Here is a 22,699-nt window from a genome sequence, read left to right as displayed (position 1 = left end):
CATTCATCTTAACCGAACATGCGACTCCCGTAGTGAAGCAGCCAATAAAACCTCCATCCTCAACCTGGAGCTCTCTCTGTTCAACATGATGACATGGTGGGAGGGACACCTCCATCCTCAACCTGGAGCTCAACATGATGACATGGTGGGAGGGACACCTCCATCCTCAACCTGGAGCTCAACATGATGACATTGTGGGAGGGACACCTCCATCCACATCCTGGAGCTCAACATGATGACATGGTGGGAGGGACACCTCTATCCTCAACCTGGAGCTCAACATGATGACATGGTGGGAGGACACCTCCATCCTCAACCTGGAGCTCAACATGATAACATGGTGGGAGGACTCCTCCATTCACACCCTGAAGCTCTCTCTGTTCAACATGGTGGGAGGACATCTCCTTCCACATCCTGGAGCTCTCTCTGTTCAACATGGTGGGAGGACTCCTCCATCCACACCCTGAAGCTCTCTCTGTTCAACATGGTGGGAGGACACCTCCATCCACACCCTGAAGCTCTCTCTGTTCAACATGATAACATGGTGGGAGGACACTTCCATCCACATCCTGAAGCTCTCTCTGTTCAACATGGTGGGAGGACACCTCCATCCACATGCTGAAGCTCTCTGTTCAACATGATAACATGGTGGGAGGGACACCTCCATCCACACCCTGAAGCTCTCTCTGTTCAACATGATAACATGGTGGGAGGGACACCTCCATCCACACCCTGAAGCTCTCTCTGTTCAACATGGTGGGAGGACACCTCCATCCACACCCTGAAGCTCTCTCTGTTCAACATGATAACATGGTGGGAGGACACCTCCACCCACACCCTGAAGCTCTCTCTGTTCAACATGGTGGGAGGACTCCTCCATCCACACCCTGAAGCTCTCTCTGTTCAACATGGTGGGAGGACACCTCCATCCACACCCTGAAGCTCTCTCTGTTCAACATGATAACATGGTGGGAGGGACACCTTCATCCACACCCTGAAGCTCTCTCTGTTCAACATGATAACATGGTGGGAGGACATCTCCATACACACCCTGAAGCTCTCTCTGTTCAACATGATAACATGGTGGGAGGACATCTCCATCCACACCCTGAAGCTCTCTCTGTTCAACATGGTGGGAGGACACCTCCATCCACACCCTGAAGCTCTCTCTGTTCAACATGATAACATGGTGGGAGGACATCTCCATCCACATCCTGTTGCTCTCTCTGTTCAACATGGTGGGAGGACACCTCCATCCACCCCCTGAAGCTCTGTTCAACATGGTGGGAGGACACCTCCATCCACACCCTGAAGCTCTCTCTGTTCAACATGATAACATGGTGGGAGGACACCTCCATCCACATCCTGGAGCTCTGTTCAACATGGTGGGAGGACACCTCCATCCACACCCTGAAGCTCTCTCTGTTCAACATGGTGGGAGGACATCTCCATCCACACCCTGAAGCTCTCTCTGTTCAACATGTTAACATTGTGGGAGGACACCTCTGTATTACTGGAAGTGCACACAATATTCACTATTAAATTGTATGTTTTTGGAGAGAAAAATGGACCCACAAAACAACGTAGGAAACCGGGATCTTGATCCAGGAAAGGATTGAATGTCTCTTCTGTAACCATGAAGTTTGATCTTGACATATTTTTTGAAGTGTTTAAAATTATACTGTCAGTATTTTGAAATACCCTGATTAAATGATATCTCCCATCCTACTTTAAAGCTCTCATGATAACCAGCCAAACGCTAAGCCACGCCCACGGACATTAGTTTCTTCTCCTCAATGAGTCTGGATCTGAGAACCTCCCCAGCCCTTCACCGAGTCATGCAAACACATTCGGGCCGTCTGATTGGTCCAGAAACTAATGACATGGGGCCGGGGCCAGAGCCAGAACACAAATGGGTAAAGTGGCAGTTGAAAAATGTGCCATTGGCTTTGATACTCTGATTGGTTAAAGACAATCCAATCGCTGATTACTTTGTTTTGTACAATGCCTCTCGTGTCCCAAAATCGCCACAAACAAATTAAATGTGACCCTATTCAGGAAACTAGGCGTATGTTGCAAGTCACGACTTCACAGGAGAGCCACTTGAATGTAAAACATTTTTTTTTAATCAAAATGCGTTTTTTTGGGCAGAAATGCTTTCTTGAACATTAACTTTCATGTGCCTTAACAAACTTGTATGCCATCTGTAAATACGAATACAATTGTTAAATTACGATCCTTGTTTGTTAAGCCATAGACAAAGAGAGAGAGCGCAACCTTCCCACTCGTCATGATTGGCTGAGATAATGAGTGGGCTGGACATGCCGAGAGAGGAGTTCGGATTGGTCTGCCATATTGAAGGCTTCTGTCTATTTGAACTCGTCAGTCTGTGTTGGTAATCCTGTCGAACGTGTCTTTAAAAAATATATATATATTTTGTAGTGGACCTGCATAAGTGTTGTTCTCCACTTTCTGGAGGACTGAGTTTTGAAATCAGTGGAATTAGAGTATGATAACTAAGGAGATGGAGGAAACACCGGTCTCTGGATTACATCTTCAAACTAAGGGCAACCGTGGCATGGCATTCCTGACAGGGAGACGCGTCCTTGATGCATGTTGATGTACACAGGTAAGATAATGTAGCTAGCTAATGCTAGACTTTCAGATATTACACGTTTCTAATTTTGACCGAAAGTGGTTTCATTTCAAGCCAAAGTGTACTGTTAGCTAGGTAACGTTAGCTGGCTGGCTCCCTACCTGATGTTATAATTCGTTTCCCAGAGCCGTTTTGCTGTTCTAGTTAGAGCCTAATGTTAGCTAGGTAACATTGCACATGGTTGGTTAGCTCCCAGTACTGTGGCATTGTTGGTGCTTTGTTCACTGCACAGTTGAGAGCATCTTGGCTGGCTTTATCACCGCTTGGTATGGCAACTGCTTGGCATCCGACTACAAGGTGCTACAGAGGGTAATGCGTTACCCAGTACATCACATGGGCCAAGCCTCCTGCCATCCATGACCTCTATACCAGGCGGTGTCAGAGGAAGGCCCAAAAATGGTCAGTCTCCAGGCACCCAAGTCATAGACTGTTCTCTTTGCTACTGCACGGCAAGCGGTGCCAGAGTGCCAAGTCTGGGACCAAAAGGTGCCTTAACAGCTTCCACCCCTCCCCGCGCATGACACAGCGTGTCTGGTTTCTCTGACCTGTTAATGTTGACGCAGCGTGTCTGGTTTCTCTGTCTTGTTAATGTTGACACAGCGCGTGTCTGGTTTCTCTGTCCTGTTAATGTTGACACAGCGCGTGTCTGGTTTCTCTGTCCTGTTAATGTTGACGCGAATAATAGTTATACATGTGCTTTATGAGTAGTGAGTGATCCCAGGGTGCTTTATGGCTGGTGAGGGATCCCAGGTTGCTTTGAGTAGTGAGTGATTTTAGGGTGCTTTGAGTAGTGAGTGATTCTAGGGTGCTTTGAGTAGTGAGTGATTCTAGGTTGCTTTATGAGTGGTGAGTGACCCCAGGGGCGCTTTGTGACTGGTGAGTGACCCCGGGGGCGCTTTGTGACTGGTGAGTGACCCCGGGGGCGCTTTGTGACTGGTGAGTGACCCCGGGGGCGCTTTGTGAGTGGTGAGTGACCCCGGGGGCGCTTTGTGAGTGGTGAGTGACCCCGGGGGCGCTTTGTGAGTGGTGAGTGACCCCGGGGGCGCTTTGTGAGTGGGGAGTGACCCCGGGGGCGCTTTGTGAGTGGGGAGTGACCCCGGGGGCGCTTTGTGAGTGGGGTGTGACCCCGGGGGCGCTTTGTGAGTGGGGAGTGACCCCGGGGGCGCTTTGTGAGTGGGGAGTGACCCCGGGGGCGCTTTGTGAGTGGGGAGTGATCCTAGGGTGGCAACACAAACATTCTGTGATTTCAATGAGTTTTTCTCCATTCTGAATGGTTAATACTGTATAATTAAACTTCAACCAAAACAAATTTCAGCACTTTATCATTTCTGCATTTCCTGCACTCAATTGTAGCGGTGGATAAAGTACCCAATGGTCATACTTCAGTAAAAGTAAAGATACTTTCACTTGAGTAATTTTCTATTAATGTAAGTCACCCAATAAAATATTACTTGAGTGAAAGTCTCTAAAAGTATTTGTTTTTAAATACTTTAGTATCAAAAGTAAAAGTATAAATAATTTCAAATTCCTTATCAAACCAGATGGCACCATTTTTAAAAAAAATTACGGATAGCAAGAAGCACGCTCCAACACTCAGAGATCATTTACAAACAAAGCATGTGTGTTTAGTGAGTCCTCCAGATCAGAGACAGTAGAGATGACCAGGGATGTTCTCTGTTTAGTGAGTCCTCCAGATCAGAGGCAGTAGGGATGACCAGGGATATTCTCTGTTTAGTGAGTCCTCCAGATCAGAGACAGTAGAGATGACCAGGGATGTTCTCTGTTTAGTGAGTCCTCCAGATCAGAGGCAGTAGGGAGGACCAGGGATGTTCTCTGTTTAGTGAGTCCTCCAGATCAGAGGCAGTAGGGATGACCAGGGATATTCTCTGTTTAGTGAGTCCTCCAGATCAGAGGCAGTAGGGAGGACCAGGGATGTTCTCTGTTTAGTGAGTCCTCCAGATCAGAGGCAGTAGTGATGACCAGGGATGTTCTCTGTTTAGTGAGTCCTCCAGATCAGAGGCAGTAGGGAGGACCAGGGATGTTCTCTTGATAAGAGTATAAATTGGACCATTTTCTTGTCCTGCTAAACATTTCAAAATGTGACAAGTACTTTTGGCTGTCAGGGAAAATGTATGGAGTAAAAAGTACATTATTTTCTTTAGGAATGTAGTAAAGTAAAAGTAGTCAAAAATATAAATAGTAAAGTACCAATACCCCAAAAAGTACTTAAGTAGTACTTTAAATGATCTTTACTTCAGTACTTTACACCACTGCTCAATTGAGAATTTCTACACTGCCATGTCGGGCTGCACGATATGGGTAAATAATCTAGGATTTATTTTTAACCAAATGTTGCAATTGCGATTTGACTTTCGATTTAGAGCAAAACTGTTGGAATCGTGGAAATAAAAATTACTATTCTAATTCTATAGTTAGAATATGATACTGGGCACTTTGAATACAGTGTTTTGAGATGACAACGAATTAAAATGCTAGGGAGGAGTTATTGTGACAGGGTAGGAACTAAAGTGTTGATAAGTGTTTTCCTAGGGGACCCTTTGCTATGGCTATAGTGCATGTTTTCGCTTAACTACATCATGTAGCTAACATACTCTTGCTTTGCATATTCCTCTTGGATTTAGAAGACACTTTTGCAAAAACAACATGCTGATTTAGGTCTACACCATCACTGGTATTACCAGGCTGTATTAGCTAGGTAAGCTACGTTTGCTCTGACTCAGTACATTTATTAGCTAGCTCGCTACTAGCATTAGCGGCTAACAATTAGCATCTCAAGATTTAGGGCAACATGCTAAGAAAAGGCAAACTAGCTGTTTGCAGATGTGAGAAACACAAATTTAATAGTGTCATTACAGAACGCTAGTGGATTTATATTAAGAAGCAAAGTAAAAACAGCGTTGTTGTCGTCAACATTGTTGCATGTGCTGCGTTGACCATGCACACTGAACACAAGTGTCTCGTGGGCGAGGAACATCAAATGCTGCTCCTTGAGTGACAGGGGGGCGTGGCTAGGTCAGTGTGGAAAGAGAGGAGGAGAGAGATGACTCAAGTAGCGAAGTAAACTCTAAAAATGGACATTGCACATGGCGTGTCACATTTAACAAATCTAACATTCAAATACCGGTATAGAAGGTAAAGGTACCTGTTTACCATAAAATACGGTAGACCGCCCTAACACACAGTCAACAAAGTCATTTTTTATTTTGTTACATCCATTCAAATTATAATAGTACCTCACAGTATTTTGAAATATCTTTCCAACACTTTCCCCCTCGATTATCTGTGTCGATAATAAATAGGCTATGGACATGTTGCATGTATTTTAATGATCGTCAGTTTCCTCTTCGTGCTATATCATGTCTGTCCCATTCATACTGTCCTTGTCAAGTCATTGTCTTATTGCCTACTTTCAGAAAGCCAAAGGTAGGCCTAGGTTTTTAAAATGCGTTTTAATAAAAGGACAAGTATTTTCTCTTGTATCTGACATAAGAATCAAACTCTCCTGTCATGATGTAATCTGGTAATAGGCCTGTTTTCAGTAGGCTACATTATGTCTCTCCTGTCATGATGTAATCTGGTAATAGGCCTGTTTTCAGTAGGCTACATTATGTCTCTCCTGTCATGATGTAATCTGGTAATAGGCCTGTTTTCAGTAGGCTACATTATGTCTCTCCTGTCATGATGTAATCTGGTAATAGGCCTGTTTTCAGTAGGCTACATTATGTCTCTCCTGTCATGATGTAATCTGGTAAAAGGCCTGTTTTCAGTAGGCTACATTATGTCTCTCCTGTCATGATGTAATCTGGTAATAGGCCTGTTTTCAGTAGGCTACATTATGTCTCTCCTGTCATGATGTAATCTGGTAATAGGCCTGTTTTCAGTAGGCTACATTATGTCTCTCCTGTCATGATGTAATCTGGTAATAGGCCTGTTTTCAGTAGGCTACATTATGTCTCTCCTGTCATGATGTAATCTGGTAATAGGCCTGTTTTCAGTAGGCTACATTATGTCTCTCCTGTCATGATGTAATCTGGTAATAGGCCTGTTTTCAGTAGGCTACATTATGTCTCTCCTGTCATGATGTAATCTGGTAATAGGCCTGTTTTCAGTAGGCTACATTATGTCTCTCCTGTCATGATGTAATCTGGTAATAGGCCTGTTTTCAGTAGGCTACATTATGTCTCTCCTGTCATGATGTAATCTGGTAATAGGCCTGTTTTCAGTAGGCTACATTATGTCTCCCCTGTCATGATGTAATCTGGTAATAGGCCTGTTTTCAGTAGGCTACATTATGTCTCTCCTGTCATGATGTAATCTGGTAATAGGCCTGTTTTCAGTAGGCTACATTATGTCTCTCCTGTCATGATGTAATCTGGTAATGGGCCTGTTTTCAGTAGGCTACATTATGTCTCTCCTGTCATGATGTAATCTGGTAATAGGCCTGTTTTCAGTAGGCTACATTATGTCTCTCCTGTCATGATGTAATCTGGTAATGGGCCTGTTTTCAGTAGGCTACATTATGTCTCTCCTGTCATGATGTAATCTGGTAAAAGGCATGTTTTCAGTAGGCTACATTATGTCTCTCCTGTCATGATGTAATCTGGTAATAGGCCTGTTTTCAGTAGGCTACATTATGTCTCTCCTGTCATGATGTAATCTGGTAATAGGCCTGTTTTCAGTAGGCTACATTATGTCTCTCCTGTCATGATGTAATCTGGTAATAGGCCTGTTTTCAGTAGGCTACATTATCTCTCCTGTCATGATGTAATCTGGTAATAGGCCTGTTTTCAGTAGGCTACATTATGTCTCTCCTGTCATGATGTAATCTGGTAATAGGCCTGTTTTCAGTAGGCTACATTATGTCTCTCCTGTCATGATGTAATCTGGTAATGGGCCTGTTTTCAGTAGGCTACATTATGTCTCTCCTGTCATGATGTAATCTGGTAATAGGCCTGTTTTCAGTAGGCTACATTATGTCTCTCCTGTCATGATGTAATCTGGTAATGGGCCTGTTTTCAGTAGGCTACATTATGTCTCTCCTGTCATGATGTAATCTGGTAAAAGGCATGTTTTCAGTAGGCTACATTATGTCTCTCCTGTCATGATGTAATCTGGTAATAGGCCTGTTTTCAGTAGGCTACATTATGTCTCTCCTGTCATGATGTAATCTGGTAATAGGCCTGTTTTCAGTAGTTTAGGCTACATTATGTCTCTCCTGTCATGATGTAATCTGGTAATAGGCCTGTTTTCAGTACTTTAGGCTACATTATGTCTCTCCTGTCATGATGTAATCTGGTAATAGGCCTGTTTTCAGTAGGCTACATTATGTCTCTCCTGTCATGATGTAATCTGGTAAAAGGCCTGTTTTCAGTAGGCTACATTATGTCTCTCCTGTCATGATGTAATCTGGTAATAGGCCTGTTTTCCGTAGATTCGACTACCATATGTCTCTCCTGTCATGATGTAATCTGGTAAAAGGCCTGTTTTCAGTAGGCTACATTATGTCTCTCCTGTCATGATGTAATCTGGTAATAGGCCTGTTTTCAGTAGGCTACATTATGTCTCCCCTGTCATGATGTAATCTGGTAAAAGGCCTGTTTTCCGTAGAGTCGACTACCATATGTCTCTCATGATGGTGTTCTCTCTTTGAAGAACATATGCTACTGCCGTGGAATGAATTCAGCAACAGGGTTTGTGCCAATATTTCAGGAAAAGTGTGAGGAAACCCATTTGGACTCCATTTGAATGGTTGTGTGTATAAAAAATAAATAAAACATATGCAGAAAAGCCATCAGAGAAGGTAGGCATATGTTTATTTTGCCTCCTTTTATTGTTGTCAATACGAAAATGAGACAGAACCTCTCCAGAGTCTCTGTGCCCAGTGGGTTCTCCTCTCTCACATCCCTCACGGCCCGGGACCTCCGACCAGCGTCTCTCACGGCCCGGGACCTCCGACCAGCATCTCTCACGGCCCGGGACCTCCGACCAGCATCTCTCACGGCCCGGGACCTCCGACCAGCGTCTCTCACGGCCCGGGACCTCCGACCAGCGTCTCTCACGGCCCGGGACCTCAGACCAGCGTCTCTCACGGCCCGGGACCTCCGACCAGCGTCTCTCACGGCCCGGGACCTCCGACCAGCGTCTCTCACGGCCCGGGACCTCCGACCAGCGTCTCTCACGGCCCGGGACCTCCGACCAGCGTCTCTCACGGCCCGGGACCTCCGACCAGCGTCTCTCACGGCCCGGGACCTCCGACCAGCGTCTCTCACGGCCCGGGACCTCCGACCAGCGTCTCTCACGGCCCGGGACCTCCGACCAGCGTCTCTCACGGCCCGGGACCTCCGACCAGCGTCTCTCACGGCCCGGGACCTCTGACCAGCGTCTCTCACGGCCCGGGACCTCAGTGCAGCGTCTCTCACGGCCCGGGACCTCAGTCCAGCGTCTCTCACGGCCCGGGACCTCAGTCCAGCGTCTCTCACGGCCCGGGACCTCAGTCCAGCGTCTCTCACGGCCCAGGACCTCAGTCCAGCGTCTCTCACGGCCCCGGGACCTCAGTCCAGCGTCTCACACACTGTGGTTTATTTAAGGAGTAATATTTTCCTGACACACTCCTCTTCACTGATGGCCTGGGGGTTGAGGTTGCTTGGTGTGACACAACTTTGACTTCTGTTGTTTTATTTAGGAGAACAGCTGACTCTGTCACCGGGGCTTCTGTTGTTGATATGGGAGAACAGCTGACTCTGTCACCGGGGCTTCTGTTGTTGATATGGGAGAACAGCTGACTCTGTCACCGGGACTTCTGTAGTTGATATAGGAGAACAGCTGACTCTGTCACATGGGCTTCTGTAGTTGATATAGGAGAACAGCTGACTCTGTCACCGGGGCTTCTGTAGTTGATATGGGAGAACAGCTGACTCTGTCACATGGGCTTCTGTAGTTGATATGGGAGAACAGCTGACTCTGCCACCGGGGCTTCTGTAGTTGATATGGGAGAACAGCTGACTCTGTCACATGGGCTTCTGTAGTTGATATGGGAGAACAGCTGACTCTGCCACCGGGGCTTCTGTAGTTGATGTAGGAGAACAGCTGACTCTGTCACCGGGGCTTCTGTAGTTGATGTAGGAGAACAGCTGACTCTGCCACCGGGGCTTCTGTAGTTGATGTAGGAGAACAGCTGACTCTGTCACCGGGGCTTCTGTAGTTGATGTAGGAGAACAGCTGACTCTGTCACAGGGGCTTCTGTAGTTGATATAGGAGAACAGCTGACTCTGTCACAGGGGCTTCTGTAGTTGATATGGGAGAACAGCTGACTCTGTCACAGGGGCTTCTGTAGTTGATATGGGAGAACAGCTGACTCTGTCACCGGGGCTTCTGTAGTTGATATGGGAGAACAGCTGACTCTGTCACCGGGGCTTCTGTAGTTGATATGGGAGAACAGCTGACTCTGTCACCGGGGCTTCTGTAGTTGATATGGGAGAACAGCTGACTCTGTCACCGGGGCTTCTGTAGTTGATATGGGAGAACAGCTGACTCTGTCACAGGGGCTTCTGTAGTTGATGTGGGAGAACAGCTGACTCTGTCACCGGGGCTTCTGTAGTTGATGTAGGAGAACAGCTGACTCTGTCACCGGGGCTTCTGTAGTTGATATGGGAGAACAGCTGACTCTGTCACAGGGGCTTCTGTAGTTGATGTAGGAGAACAGCTGACTCTGTCACCGGGGCTTCTGTAGTTGATGTAGGAGAACAGCTGACTCTGCCACCGGGGCTTCTGTAGTTGATATGGGAGAACAGCTGACTCTGCCACCGGGGCTTCTGTAGTTGATATGGGAGAACAGCTGACTCTGTCACAGGGGCTTCTGTAGTTGATGTAGGAGAACAGCTGACTCTGTCACAGGGGCTTCTGTAGTTGATGTAGGAGAACAGCTGACTCTGCCACCGGGGCTTCTGTAGTTGATATGGGAGAACAGCTGACTCTGTCACCGGGGCTTCTGTAGTTGATATGGGAGAACAGCTGACTCTGTCACAGGGGCTTCTGTAGTTGATGTAGGAGAACAGCTGACTCTGCCACCGGGGGCCTCTGTAGTTGATATAGGAGAACAGCTGACTCTGTCACAGGGGCTTCTGTAGTTGATGTAGGAGAACAGCTGACTCTGTCACCGGGGCTTCTGTAGTTGATATGGGAGAACAGCTGACTCTGTCACCGGGGCTTCTGTAGTTGATATGGGAGAACAGCTGACTCTGTCACCGGGGCTTCTGTAGTTGATATGGGAGAACAGCTGACTCTGCCACCGGGGCTTCTGTAGTTGATGTAGGAGAACAGCTGACTCTGTCACCGGGGCTTCTGTAGTTGATATAGGAGAACAGCTGACTCTGTCACCGGGGCTTCTGTAGTTGATGTAGGAGAACAGCTGACTCTGTCACCGGGGCTTTCTTTGTGCAGGAAATGTCCTTTATCAGCTAGTTTTAAAGAGGTGCTGAGGAGACAGGAATACTGGGCTCAGCATGATTTAGAAATTCTGATTTAGCAATTTCTCTCTCTGGCCCACCATCCTAACAGGCAGGCCAAGTGTGTGTGTGTGTGTGTGTGTGTGTGTGTGTGTGTGTGTGTGTGTGTGTGTGTGTGTGTGTGAGTGAGCCAGGTCACAGGCAGGCTGGAGGTAGCATGACTGTTGTCCCAGCAGGAAGTTCCTGTTGTACTCTGTTCTCTTATCACTCCTGCTGCTAAACACACACACACACTACTTACTGTCATTACTTGTTTGCCCTAGAACAGCCATTCCCAAACTGGGGTATTTCTACCGCCTGGCACAGTTCCTGGTATATGTCCGTTACGTTTATGGGGGGTCAATTAAGGAAGACATTCTCTTCCGGAAACCAGGACAACAGGAGATGATCTTTTTAAAGTACTGGACAGCTTTGTGACATCAAATGGACTTTGGTGGTCAAGATGTGTTGGTATCTGTACTAATGGGCGTAAAAGCCATGACAGGGAGACATAGTGGAGTGGTAACGCGCGTGCAAGAAGTTGCTCCTGACGCCACCTGGGTACACTGCAGCATCCACCTAGAGGCTCTTGGGTACACTGCAGCATCCCACTAGAGGCTCTTGGGTACACTGCAGCATCCACCCAGAGGCTCTTGGGTACACGGCAGCATCCCCCTAGAGGCTCTTGGGTAGACGGCAGCATCCCCCTAGAGGCTCTTGGGTAGACGGCAGCATCCCCCTAGAGGCTCTTGGGTAGACGGCAGCATCCCCCTAGAGGCTCTTGGGTAAACGGCAGCATCCCCCTAGAGGCTCTTGGGTAAACGGCAGCATCCCCCTAGAGGCTTTTGGGTACACTGCAGCATCCCCCTAGAGGCTCTTGCTGCCAAGGGAATGACAGACAGCTTGAAAGATGTTTTGGACACTACAGTGAAAATTATTAACTTTGTTAACTTCTTGACGCAACCCATCCCGTTAGCGGGATGATTTATCAATAACCGCTGAATTGCAGAGCGCACATTCAAATAATATTCATGAAATCACAAGTGCAATATAGCAAAACACAGCTTAGCTTTTTGCTAATCCACTCTGTCGTGTCAGAGGTCTGTCTCCGCTGTGGCTGCGTGGCAGAGGCCCTGAGGGGGGTGGCTGCGTGGCAGAGGCCCTGAGGGGGGTGGCTGCGTGGCAGAGGCCCTGAGGGGGGTGGCTGCGTGGCAGAGGCCCTGAGGGGGGTGGCTGCGTGGCAGAGGCCCTGAGGGGGGTGGCTGCGTGGCAGAGGCCCTGAGGCGGGTGGCTGCGTGGCAGGGGCCCTGAGGGGGGTGGCTGCGTGGCAGAGGCCCTGAGGGGGGTGGCTGCGTGGCAGAGGCCCTGAGGGGGGTGGCTGCGTGGCAGAGGCCCTGAGGGGGGTGGCTGCGTGGCAGAGGCCCTGAGGGGGGTGGCTGCGTGGCAGAGGCCCTGAGGGGGGTGGCTGCGTGGCAGAGGCCCTGAGGGGGGTGGCTGCGTGGCCCTGAGGGGGGTGGCTGCGTGGCCCTGAGGGGGGTGGCTGCGTGGCCCTGAGGGGGGTGGCTGCGTGGCCCTGAGGGGGGTGGCAGAGGCCCTGAGGGGGGTGGCAGGGGCCCTGAGGGGGGTGGCAGAGGCCCTGAGGGGGGTGGCAGAGGCCCTGAGGGGGGTGGCAGGGGCCCTGAGGGGGGTGGCTGCGTGGCAGGGGCCCTGAGGGGGGTGGCTGCGTGGCAGAGGCCCTGAGGGGGTGGCTGCGTGGCAGATGCCCTGAGGGGGTGGCTGCGTGGCAGAGGCCATACAGTGCATTATGAAAGTATTCAGACCCCTTGACTGTTTTTAAATGTTATCTTACAGCTTTATTCTAAAATGGATTAAAAGTTTAAACATTTCCTCATCAATCTACACACAATACCCCATAGTGACAAAGCAAAAACAGAAATACCTTATTTACATAAGTATTCAGACCCTTTGCTATGAGACTAGAAATTAAGCTCAGGTTCATCCTGTTTCCATGAACTTGATTGGAGTCCACCTGTGGTAAATTCAATTGATTGGACATGATTTGGAAACCCCTGACACCCCTGTCTATATAAGGTCCCACAGTTGTCAGAGTGCATGTCAGAGCAAAAACCAAGTCATGAGGTCGAAGGAATTGTACGTAGAGCTCCAAGACAGGATTGTGTCGAGGCACAGAGAGAGAAGGGCCTTGGTCAGGGAGGTGACCAAGATCCCGATGATCTGCAGGTGAAAGACTGGGTCCGAATCTGCAGGAGAGCCCACAAATAGTTCATTAGGCGGGACATAAACTCAGTTCCTTGGTCTGTCAGAATCTCGTTCGGGATGCCCACCCGGCTAAAGAGGTGGAACAGCTCCTGGGCGATTCCCTTGGATACCGCCGCTCATAGGGGAATGGCCTCGGGATACCGGGTGGCATAATCTACTAATACCAGGACGTACTAGTGTCCTCGTGCTGTTTTTACCAGGGGTCCCACTATGTCCATGGCGACGCGTGCAATGGGCACCCTGATGATTTTTAAAATATTGATTTGATCTTTATTTAACTAGGCAAGTCAGTTAAGAACAATTTCTCATTTTCAATGATGATCTAGGAACAGTGCCTGCCTTGTTCATGGGCAGAACGACAGATTTGTACCTTGTAAGATCGAATCCCCGAGCTGACAACCTTTCGGTTACTAGTTCAATGCTCTAACCACTAGGCTACCTGCCGCCCCGGTAGGGGGACCAGTGGGTTTCGGGAAATGTGCTTTTGGGGCGGTGATTTGATACTCCGGGCAGCTGCGACAATAGTCTTCCGCGGCCCTCCTAATCCCGGGCCAGTGGAACCGGGTGGCGATTCATTCCTGGGTCTTCTCCATTCCCCGGTGCGCCCCCAACAGGTGGGTGTGGGCCAGCTGAAGAAGGGTTCCCACGTAGCATCGGGGAAGCAACAATACCTCTCAAAGTTCCCCCTGTTGGCGTGACACCTGATACAAAAGGTTATTCTTGATTTGGAAATGGGGGTACCGCCAGTCACTCACCCCCAGAAGTAGCTGTCCATCCACCGCTATCACTTGGGCTCCGGCGGCTTTCAAGTTCGAATCCTCCCACTGGGCAGTCCCAAATTGTCCCCACAGTTGGCTCCCAGCGGGTATTTCGACTGGCCCCTTGAAATTGAGGAGGGGGAGGCTTAGCTCCTCCTCCAGTGGTTCCCCATGGGGTTCGTGTTCTGGCGCCGCCTCCAACTCCGTAGATAGAGGTTGGTCAACCACTTGCTTCTGGGCTGCACAGGCGACGGACGGTTCATCCTCACTCTCATCTTCGGCCGGCTCGTACCTTTTTCCTCAGCTTGTCTCTGCTACAAGCTTGGCAGAGCTTGGGGAGAAACTCCTCAAATACAGGTGTGCCAAGCTTGTAGGGTCATACCCAAGAAGACTCGATGCTGTAATCGCTGCCAAAAGGTGCTTCGTCTAAGTACTGAGTAGAGGGTCTGAATACTTATTTAAATATATGTATGTGTGTGTGTAAAAATTTGCACACAAATAACATTGCTTATGCTTTGTCATTATGGGGTATTGTGTGTAGATTGATGAGGGGGGAAAAATAATGTAATCATTTTTAGAGTAAGGTTGTAACGTAACAAAATGTGGAAAGAGTCAAGGGGTCTGAATACTTTCCGAAAGGCACTGTATTTCACCAAAATGGTAGCACTATACAGCCCTGCTGATCCTTAACCCCCTGAACTCTATCCCTGGTCTCTGTAGTTTCCACCCTAGCCTCTGACCCTTGTGTCACCCTGACCTGTGTCCCCTGGTAATTGTCGTTCCCACCATGACCCTTGTGTCACACTGCCCCGTGTCCCCTGGTAATTGTAGTTCCCACCTTGACCCTTGTCTCACTCTGCCCCATGTCCCCTGGTAATTGTAGTTCCCACCTTGACCCTTGTCTCACTCTGCCCCGTGTCCCCTGGTAATTGTAGTTCCCACCTTGACCCTTGTGTCACTCTGCCCCGTGTACCCTGGTAATTGTAGTTCCCACCTTGACCCTTGTCTCACTCTGCCCTGTGTCCCCTGGTAATTGTAGTTCCCACCTTGACCCTTGTCTCACTCTGCCCCGTGTCCCCTGGTAATTGTAGTTCCCACCTTGACCCTTTTCTCACTCTGCCCCGTGTCCTCTGGTAATTATAGTTCCCACCTTGAACCTTGTCTCACTCTGCCCCGTGTCCCCTGGTAATTGTAGTTCCCACCTTGACCCTTGTGTCACTCTACCCTGCTGTGTGTAGTTAAGCTAGCCCAGGTTTATGTAACACCTCTCTTCCTTTACGTCACCAGCCCAGCGCTGAGCTTGCCAGGAAAATTGGATTACCGCGGTAACGACGTTTCTCATTCTTTCATGTGTGTCTCCTCTCCAGAGCTACTACAGAGCTACCATGTTCCACCTTGACTTAGTGTTCTCTCTCTCTCTGTGTGTGACGTCACTGGGCCGTGGGTTACTATGTAGGCGTGATTTGTGGGTTCGATGCTGATACTGTGTTTTGTGTAAATGGGTTCTAAGATACGCTGTAATATGGTGGTTTGCTGGTTTTGTGTTGCAGTGCAAGACTGCAGTGTCCTGAGTCAGACACACGGGCAGAATACTGTAGACGGTGCTAGCAACTAGCCAGGGAGTTCTGCAGAGTTGTTCAATGTTTTCTCTCTTCCTCTCCCTCTCTCTTTCCCGCTCTTCCCTAGGATCCTTCTGTAGGGTTTAATCAGTTTTACATTCCTGGGAGATTATTGAAATAGTACTGGGCTGGGTACAGGACATCTGCAGCAGTGCTATAGCTACTCTCTGCTCTGCTGCCTTCCTCCCTCTTTCTTTCCCTCTGATCAGTGAAGTAGCGAAAGTTCATGTCTGTTTGTCAGTCAGTAAGGATGGTATGGTGTGAGAGCATGATCCAGTACTCTGTCTCGCTCTCTGAGTGTCGTGCCCTCGGTGTGTCTCGTGCCCTCTGTCTCTCTCTCGGCATGTCTCGTGCCCTCTGTCTCGCTCTCTGTGTCTCGTGCCCTCTGTCTCGCTCTCTGTGTCTCGTGCCCTCTGTCTCGCTCTCTGTGTCTCGTGCCCTCTGTCTCGCTCTCTGTGTGTCTCGTGCCCTCTGTCTCGCTCTCTGTGTGTCTCGTGCCCTCTGTCTCGCTCTCTGTGTGTCTCGTGCCCTCTGTCTCGCTCTCTGTGTGTCTCGTGCCCTCTGTCTCGCTCTAGGTGTGTCTCGTGCCCTCTGTCTCACTCTCGGTGTGTCTCGTGCCCTCTGTCTCGCTCTCTCCACCCCCCCTTCTCTGTCCTGGTGGGAGCCCCAGTCTTAAAGGCCCCTCAGTACTGGGCTTATTAAGAGGAGAGTCCTCGTCATGACTGTAAATACTCTGGGGCTGTGACCACTCCTGCAGGGCTTGATTTGTGTACTGTACCAGGCTGTGCTGTACACCACTGTACCAGGCTGTGCTGCCCTGTACACCACTGTACCAGGCGGTGCTGCCCTGTACACCACTGTACCAGGCGGTGCTGCCCTGTACACCACTGTACCAGGTGGTGCTGCCCTGTACACCACTGTACCAGGCGGTGCTGCCCTGTACACCACTGTACCAGGCGGTGCTGCCCTGTACACCACTGTACCAGGCGGTGCTGCCCTGTACACCACTGTACCAGGTAGTGCTGCCCTGTACACCACTGTACCAGGTGGTGCTGACCTGTACACCACTGTACCAGGCTGTGCTGCCCTGTACACCACTGTACCAGGCTGTGCTGCCCTGTACACCACTGTACCAGGCGGTGCTGCCCTGTACACCACTGTACCAGGCGGTGCTGCCCTGTACACCACTGTACCAGGCGGTGCTGCGCCGTACACCACTGTACCAGGCGGTGCTGCCCTGTACACCACTGTACCAGGCGGTGCTGCCCTGTACACCACTGTACCAGGTGGTGCTGCCCTGTACACCACTGTACCAGGCGGTGCTGCCCTGTACACCACTGTACCAGGCGGTGCTGCCCTGTACACCACTGTACCAGGCGGTGCTGCCCTGTACACCACTGTACCAGGCGGTGCTGCCCTGTACACCACTGTACCAGGCGGTGCTGCCCTGTACACCACTGTACCAGGTGGTGCTGCCCTGTACACCACTGTACCAGGTGGTGCTGCCCTGTACACCACTGTACCAGGCTGTGCTGCCCTGTACACCACTGTACCAGGTGGTGCTGCCCTGTACACCACTGTACCAGGCGGTGCTGCCCTGTACACCACTGTACCAGGCGGTGCTGCCCTGTACACCACTGTACCAGGCGGTGCTGCCCTGTACACCACTGTACCAGGCGGTGCTGCCCTGTACACCACTGTACCAGGCGGTGCTGCCCTGTACACCACTGTACCAGGCGGTGCTGCCCTGTACACCACTGTACCAGGCGGTGCTGCGCCGTACACCACTGTACCAGGCGGTGCTGCGCTGTACTCGGCTGTGCTGTACTAGGCTGCAGAGAGAGTCAGCGGGAGGAGGAGGAGCGAGTGAGTGGGAGAGAAAGTATGCAAGCTGTTACCAGTCAATAACGTGGCCTAGTGGTTGGATAAGACAGGTGGTAACATTACAAGATGTCCAGGGTTCAGAGGTCATGGTTTGTTGTGGCAGAGAAGCTGTGTTTACTTTTCCTCCCCTCTTCATGTCTTTTTCTGCAGTGACAGGCGCCTGCATAAGCTCTGCAGTGAGCTGAGACATGATATGACCTAAATAAACAAGTGTGGAGAGGGAGCACGAGGGAGGGGGGAGCGGGCGGAAAGGAGCGAGGGAGAGGGAAGCGAGGGACCGAGCGGGAGAGAGGGCAGGGCGATCCCAATGCTCTAACCACTAGGCTACCTGCTGAAATTGAACTCCGGTGCATCCTGTTTCCACTGATCATCCTTGAGATGTTTCTACAACTTGATTGGAGTCCACCTGTGGTAAATTAAATTGATTGGACATGATTTGCAAAGGCACACACCTGTCTGTATAAGATCCCACCGTTGGCAGTGCATGGTCACTATATATTTTTGCATTTGTCCATCACTAAGAAGACTTCCTGTTGTATTTGATAAGTCGTGATCCTTGAATGAGCTGGGCGGTCTCATTGTTTAGATGGCAAAGAGGAGCCAATTCCTTGGCTGAATGTTTTTCAAATTTGCAAAAATGTCTAAAAACATATTTTTGCTTAGTCATTATGGGGTGTTGTGTGTGTGTGTGTGTGTGTGTGTGTGTAGATTGAGGGGTTTAATCAACATTTTTAAAAGGCTTTAACGTAACAAAATGTGTGGCAAAAGTCTGAAAACTTTCCAAAAGCTCTGTACATACATTCATTTATTCACATACAACAACAAACAAAAAAATCAACAAAAAAAACTGAACGTCCAGTTTCCTAAACACGAGCCGCGACTTAAACCCAGGCTGATGAAAAATAGCCATTGCCCTCTAGTGCAGAACCTGACATTATCTGCTTTCAGAAACCCTGTTAAGAGGGTCTGTAAGTGATCACGTTTGCCTCGATTTCAGCCAGGTTTTTAACTAATGGCGAAATTCATACTTTAGAAGAACGGTAGGAGAAAAACGCTAACAGGAAGCATTCGTTGTAAATGAAGGTTAAATGAAGGTTAAATGAAGGTTAAATGAAGGTTAAATGAAGGTTCAATGAAGGTTCAATAAAAAACGCTAACAGGAAGCATTCGTTGTAAATAAGGTTAAATGAAGGTTAAATGAAGGTTAAATGAAGGTTAATTAAAAAACGCTAACAGGAAGCACAGGGAAAACATGGCAGGTGAACAGAACTCATCCAGAGCTCTCTGACCTACTGACAGAAAGACATCAGATATCTGATGGCAAACATTGAGTAGTGAATTACATCCAAGAGTAACTTCATCACCTCATGTGCTGCACAACAGAGACTCTCCTATAGATACACAACTCTATGGGCTCCCCCTATAGATACACAACTCTATGGGTTCTCCTATAGATACACAACTCTATGGGTTCTCCTATAGATACACAACTCTATGGGCTCCTCCAACAGATACACAACTCTATGGGCTCCCCCGATAGATACACAACTCTATGGGCTCCTCCAATAGATACACAACTCTATGGGCTCCTCCAATAGATACACAACTCTATGGGCTCCTCCAATAGATACACAACTCTATGGGCTCCTCCAATAGATACACAACTCTATGGGCTCCCCAATAGATACACAACTCTATGGGCTCCCCAATAGATACACAACTCTATGGGTTCTCCCAATAGATACACAACTCTATGGGTTCTCCCAATAGATACACAACTCTATGGGCTCTCCCAATAGATACACAACTCTATGGGCTCTCCCAATAGATACACAACTCTATGGGCTCCCCCAATAGATACACAACTCTATGGGCTCCCCCAATAGATACACAACTCTATGGGCTCCCCCAATAGATACACAACTCTATGGGCTCTCCCAATAGATACACAACTCTATGGGCTCTCCCAATAGATACACAACTCTATGGGCTCCCCCAATAGATACACAACTCTATGGGCTCTCCCAATAGATACACAACTCTATGGGCTCTCCCAATAGATACACAACTCTATGGGCTCCTCCAATAGATACACAACTCTATGGGCTCCTCCAATAGATACACAACTCTATGGGCTCCTCCAATAGATACACAACTCTATGGGCTCTCCAATAGATACACAACTCTATGGGCTCTCCAACAGATACACAACTCTATGGGCTCTCCAACAGATACACAACTCTATGGGCTCTCCAACAGATACACAACTCTATGGGCTCTCCAACAGATACACAACTCTATGGGCTCTCCAACAGATACACAACTCTATGGGCTCTCCAACAGATACACAACTCTATGGACTCTCCAACAGATACACAACTCTATGGACTCTCCAACAGATACACAACTCTATGGGTTCTCCGAATAGATACACAACTCTATGGGCTCTCCAACAGATACACAACTCTATGGGCTCTCCAACAGATACACAACTCTATGGGTTCTCCAACAGATACACAACTCTATGGACTCTCCAACAGATACACAACTCTATGGGTTCTCCGAATAGATACACAACTCTATGGGCTCTCCAACAGATACACAACTCTATGGGCTCTCCAACAGATACACAACTCTATGGGCTCTCCAACAGATACACAACTCTATGGGTTCTCCGAATAGATACACAACTCTATGGGCTCTCCAACAGATACACAACTCTATGGGCTCTCCCAATAGATACACAACTCTATGGGCTCCTCCAATAGATACACAACTCTATGGGCTCCTCCAATAGATACACAACTCTATGGGCTCCCCCTATAGATACACAACTCTATGGGCTCCCCCTATAGATACACAACTCTATGGGCTCTCCAATAGATACACAACTCTATGGGCTCTCCAACAGATACACGACTCTATGGGCTCTCCAACAGATACACGACTCTATGGGCTCTCCAACAGATACACGACTCTATGGGCTCTCCAATAGATACACGACTCTATGGGCTCCCCCTATAGATACACGACTCTATGGGCTCCCCCTATAGATACACGACTCTATGGGCTCCCCCTATAGATACACGACTCTATGGGCTCCCCCTATAGATACACAACTCTATGGGCTCCCCCTATAGATACACAACTCTATGGGCTCCCCCTATAGATACACAACTCTATGGGCTCCCCCTATAGATACACAACTCTATGGGCTCCCCCTATAGATACACAACTCTATGGGCTCCCCCTATAGATACACAACTCTATGGGCTCCCCCTATAGATACACAACTCTATGGGCTCCCCCTATAGATACACAACTCTATGGGCTCCCCCTATAGATACACAACTCTATGGGCTCCCCCTATAGATACACAACTCTATGGGCTCCCCCTATAGATACACAACTCTATGGGCTCCCCCTATAGATACACAACTCTATGGGCTCCCCCTATAGATACACAACTCTATGGGCTCCCCCTATAGATACACAACTCTATGGGCTCCCCCGACAGATACACAACTCTATGGGCTCCCCCGACAGATACACAACTCTATGGGCTCCCCCGACAGATACACAACTCTATGGGCTCCCCCGACAGATACACAACTCTATGGGCTCCCCCGACAGATACACAACTCTATGGGCTCCCCCGACAGATACACAACTCTATGGGCTCCCCCGACAGATACACAACTCTATGGGCTCCCCCGACAGATACACAACTCTATGGGCTCCCCCGACAGATACACAACTCTATGGGCTCCCCCGACAGATACACAACTCTATGGGCTCCCCCGACAGATACACAACTCTATGGGCTCCCCCGACAGATACACAACTCTATGGGCTCCCCCGACAGATACACAACTCTATGGGCTCCCCCGACAGATACACAACTCTATGGGCTCCCCCGACAGATACACAACTCTATGGGCTCCCCCGACAGATACACAACTCTATGGGCTCCCCTGACAGATATTTACAAACAAACACGTGACTGGCTGAACAGTTCTGGGGAACTACAGTAATCTTCATAATGTGAAAATCAAAAGAAATCAGCCAAGACCTCAGAACAAAACATTGTAGACCTCCACAAGTCTGGTTCATCCTTGGGAGCAATTTCCAAATGCCTGAAGGTACCACATTCATCTGTACAAACAATAGTACGCAAGTATAAACACCATGGGACCACGCAGCCGTCATACCGCTCAGGAAGGAGACGCGTTCTGTCTCCTAGAGATGAACGTACTTTGGTGCGAAAAGTGCAAAACAATCCCAGAACAACAGCAAAGGACCTTGGGAAGATGCTGGAGGAAACCGGAAAATTTGTGGGCAGAACTGAAAACGCGTGTGCGAGCAAGGAGGCCTACAAACCTGACTCAGTTACACCAGCTCTGTCAGGAGGAATGGGCCAACCAAAATTCACCCAACTTATTGTGGAAGGTTACACAAAACGCTTGGCCCAAGTTAAACAATTTAAAGGCAATGCTACCGAATACTAATTCGACTGTATGTAAACTTCTGACCCACTGGGAATGTGATGAAAGAAATAAAAGTTGAAATAAATCATTCTATACTATTATTCTGAAATGTCACATTTCTTAAAAGAAAGTGGTGATCCTAACTGACCTAAAACAGGATATTATTTTTTTTTACTAGGATTAAATGTCAGGAATTGTGGAAAAACTGAGTTTAAATGGATTTGGCAAAGGTGTATGTAAACTATCCACTTCCTTTCTGTATACACACGGTACACCGCCCAAGCCTTACGCACAGCCTCCACAAAGTGGAAGCAGGTATTATAAAAATACTATTTGTTTTTGATAATTCAATTATCAGTTAACTATTACATTAATTCAGGGTTTCGTTCATTATACCAAACTCGGGCCATATCAAATTTATTTATATAGCCCTTCTTACATCAGCTGATATCTCAAAGTGCTGTACAGAAACCCAGCCTAAAACCCCAAACAGCAAGCAATGCAGGTGTAG

The 22,699-nt window shown here is 48.6% G+C and overlaps 2 protein-coding genes across 5 annotated transcripts in view; one reads left to right on the top strand and one right to left on the bottom strand.

Moving 5' to 3' along the window:
• The window catches only part of numb (NUMB endocytic adaptor protein), a 109,590-nt gene that overhangs the window by 11,038 nt on the left and 75,853 nt on the right, over positions 1-22,699 (top strand). The gene's annotated exons all lie outside the window — the stretch shown is intronic.
• Positions 1-22,699, bottom strand: part of LOC110505940 (probable N-acetyltransferase camello) — a 669,337-nt gene that overhangs the window by 598,038 nt on the left and 48,600 nt on the right. The gene's annotated exons all lie outside the window — the stretch shown is intronic.

This window comes from Oncorhynchus mykiss, chromosome 25, assembly GCF_013265735.2.
Source record: "Oncorhynchus mykiss isolate Arlee chromosome 25, USDA_OmykA_1.1, whole genome shotgun sequence".
NCBI lineage: Eukaryota > Metazoa > Chordata > Actinopteri > Salmoniformes > Salmonidae > Oncorhynchus > Oncorhynchus mykiss.
Note: the sequence above shows the minus strand (reverse complement) of the source record. Positions and strands in the feature narration are given on the sequence as shown.